This window comes from Mus caroli, chromosome 14 (genome assembly GCF_900094665.2).
Source record: "Mus caroli chromosome 14, CAROLI_EIJ_v1.1, whole genome shotgun sequence".
NCBI classification, from domain to species: domain Eukaryota; kingdom Metazoa; phylum Chordata; class Mammalia; order Rodentia; family Muridae; genus Mus; species Mus caroli.
In genome coordinates, this window is record NC_034583.1 from 1,631,783 (window position 1) to 1,635,404 (window position 3,622).

At 45.6% G+C, this 3,622-nt stretch overlaps 1 pseudogene; it reads right to left on the bottom strand.

The window, feature by feature from the left end:
• Positions 1–1,961: 1,961 nt before the first annotated feature.
• On the bottom strand, positions 1,962–2,635 carry LOC110309761 (annotated as a pseudogene).
• Between the last annotated feature and the right edge of the window lie 987 nt (positions 2,636–3,622).

Below are 3,622 nucleotides of genomic sequence, written 5' to 3' on the forward strand. Positions count from 1 at the left end.
GTCTCTCTACCTTGTCTCTTTCTCTCTACCTTTCTACAATAAAGCTCTAAAACCATTAAAAAAAAAAGAATCCAGTGGAGACTGTAAATCTTCTTTCCAGCAATGCCCATGATATTTTAACGTTTGGCTCCAAGCCCTGAAAATCCCTAAAATCTCCCAGGGCCCAGGGGTCCCAGGTTGCAACCTTTAGGCTTGCTTGGCAATATACAGTTGTTCCTTGATATTCTTCATCAGGACCCTTTGTGGATATTCAAGTCTGTGCTTGTTCAAATATCATGTAGAATAGTGGAGTGTTCCCATGGAATGCAGGAGCATGGCTAGATTGCTTCCCATAGCTAATGCAAAGTAAGTAGAAGTGTGGAAACAGTTGTGCCATGCTGTTTGCAGAGCAGTGACATGACACATTCACAATGTGGAGTGGGCTGAACCCGTGAGTGGGAAACTGGTGAGGGTGAGCAGTTTCATTCAACTACACACGGCAGTGGGCAGCTTCTGGATTGCTTCTATAAGCTTTGCGGCCTTGTGCGCATGCTCTTGTTTAACCAGTTCCTTCAGCATATGCTGGGCTTATGACTTGATTGTACTGCACAGACTCAAAACAGTGAAAGGCTATCGCTTTCACAGTCATGGTATAAGAAGACTGGTTTTTCTCCTTTGTTTTTGTTTTATAACTCTTGTTTTAGTCTCTCTCTCTCTCTCTCTCTCTCTCTCTCTCTCTTTCTCTCTCTCCCTCCCTCCCTCTCATAGAAGCCAGCTGCCATACTGTGAGCACCCAGTGGAGAGGCCCAGTGTAGTGCAAAACTGAGGGAGGGGGACTCTGAAATGGCCAGCAAGGAACTCAGTAACAATGCGAATATATTTGGAAGCAGATATTCCCTTAGGGGGCCATTCAGGTGAGCCCACAATGAATCCCAGCCTCTTGTTGTTGTCTGTGAGAGACCTTGAAGCAGAGACCCTTAGCTTAAGGAGTGCCTTCATTCTGGGCCACAGGAATGCTGTGTTGTACCAAGTTGTAGGATAGTTTGACAGCAACAAATTAGTGCACCTGGCACTATAGTCCCAGGTGCACCACGTCACACAAAAGCCCAACAAAGTCACTAAAGGGATTCAGAAACAAAGTTTTTCTCCTTCTCTCCCTCTTCCTCCCCCTCCCCCTCCTCATCTTCCTCCTCCTCCTTCTCCCCCCTCCTCCCTCTCCCCCCCTTCTCCTCCTCCTCCTCCTTCTCTTCCTTCCCTTCCCCCTCCCCCCTCCTCCTTCTCCCCCCTCCCCTTCCTCCTCCCCTTCCTTTGGTGTTTAAGGAGTTTAAAAATGGCACATGTGTCCATGCAGACACCCTTGGATCTACAGAGGCTTCGTAGCCACCTCCAACATTTGTCTTCCCAGGGAATGCTTGAGCATCTTCTCTGGCTCTCCCTTCTCACACCTTGCTGTGTTTTGTAGGCAGAAACAGTTGGAGAAGAACGTTGGATGGTTTTCATCTTTAAGGAATGATGCTGCTGTCTCCCTGGGGCACATTCTGTGGCCACACAGGAAGACTGACCTTTGTTCACGTCATGGATATGACATTATTTCTTTTGGTTCCCCAGAAGGTTTATAGGAGTCATGTCACAGGGTGCCATTTGAACAAAGGGCTCTGGCACAGAGGTCAGGTTGAGCAAAGGGTGCACATGCCAACCAGATAACTGCAACTCATCCCAGTAGGAAGGCATCATGCCAGCCTTCATATCATGCCAGCCTTCATAATGCATCACACCCAGATTTGGAGGATGATAGCATAGGTGAGGGAAATCCTCCATTAATTACAATATTTGCATGCCCATGCACAAGATAAGCACCCAGGAGAGTGCATAATTTTCTTAATCACAGAGTTCACCATAATAGAACACGTACTCTGAATTTCTGAGGGGTGTGTCTTGCATGGCATGGCCTCTCTCTCTCTCTCTCTCTCTCTCTCTCTCTCTTTTTTTATAGAACAGCAGACACCTTTATTACACTATGCATGAGGCTCATTTGCCTTTCCGGGCTTTGATCTTCTGCAGATAGAACTCCAGCTCCTTGCCTTCGAGCACATTGCTGTCTGCTCTGCCACACTGGCCTGGTCGTGAGGCAATACAGGCTAGAAGCTTGCCCTGCTGGAACTGCTCCTCCAGGAGACTGCTGATTTTGGCATTCTTTTTCCTTTTGTAGTATTTCTTTTGAATTTTCTTTGATCGTTTTTTGTTTAAAATCTCTTCCTCCCCAGGAGTCAGCTTGGCCCCCTTCTTGCGGCCCAGGGGCAGTGCATAGTGGGACTCGTACCACTGTCGGTATGGCGTGCTGTCAATAAGCACGATGCAGTTCTTCACCAGGGTCTTGATGCGGACAAGCTCGTTGTTGGATGCATTGTAGACAACATCAATGATCCTTGTTTTGCGAGTACAACACTCAGAGCCCCAGGAAAAGTTCCCCACATCCAATCTCAGGGCACGGTACTTCTTATTGCCTCCTCGAACTCGGACTGTGTGTATGTGGCGAGGGCCAATCTTCGTGTTGGCAGCGGGCCGTCCCAGCTCATACTTCCGCTTCTTGTGGTAGGGTTTTCGCTTACCCCCGGTCTTGCGGCGCTTGTGCCAATTATCCCGAGAGATGCCCATCGCTCGGCGCTGGCTGGAAAGAGGATGGCCTCTCTTGATAATCAGAGATGACTGATGATTCCTCAGAGCAAAGTTTTATGTTTTTTTTTTTTTAAATTAACTCATTGTATATTGTGTAACTGTGTGTGTACACCTCATGTATGCAGGTATCTGTGGAGGCTAGAAGAGGGCATCAGATCTTCTGGGACTGTAGTCATAGGTAGATGTGAGCTGCCTGATATAGATGCTGGAAACTGAACCTGCATCCTTTGCAAGAACAACAGCAAGTGCTCTTACCTCTGAGCCATGTGTTCTACTCCCAGAAGCAAATTTTTATGCATCTGATTATAATAGAAACCAATTTTATTAGAAAAGTTATTAAACATTTTTAAACACCCATGTTTGGGATATGCATTTTAATTAATATGTACAATAGTTAGAGGAAGAGTGAGTTGTCTCATGTGCAACCACCATTTCAAAAATAGTGATAACTGTGATAAATTGACACAATAACTATAGCATTAAAGAAAAATATCTGGGATTTCCATTGACAGTGCAATAGCCAAAAGAGAATAATTCAAAGAAGGCATATAGGGATACGAGAGGGAGTTTATTCTGAACATTGGCTCATTTATTTGTGAAGGTCAACAAGCCAAAACATGGCACCTGCAAGCCAGAAAGTGAAGGAAGACCATGTTGCAATTCAGTGTGAGAGCAAAGGCTTGAAAACTAGTGGTAACTCTTAGTTTAAGGAGAAGGTTTGAGAAACTGGGAAAAGAGGGACATTGGTGTAAGTCTGAAGTCTAAAGGTACACATTTTTAGTTCTCTGATGTGCACAAATGAGAGGAAATAGGCATGCCCCAGCTACAGAGCTGAGAGCATGAATTTGTCCTCCAGCCCCGGTGGGTTAGATGATGCTCATATCCAGACTAGATAAGCCTAGATGTTTTATTGTCTGTTTGGGGGTCTGATAACTTAAGCGAGTCATCTAAAATGAACCATTGTAAT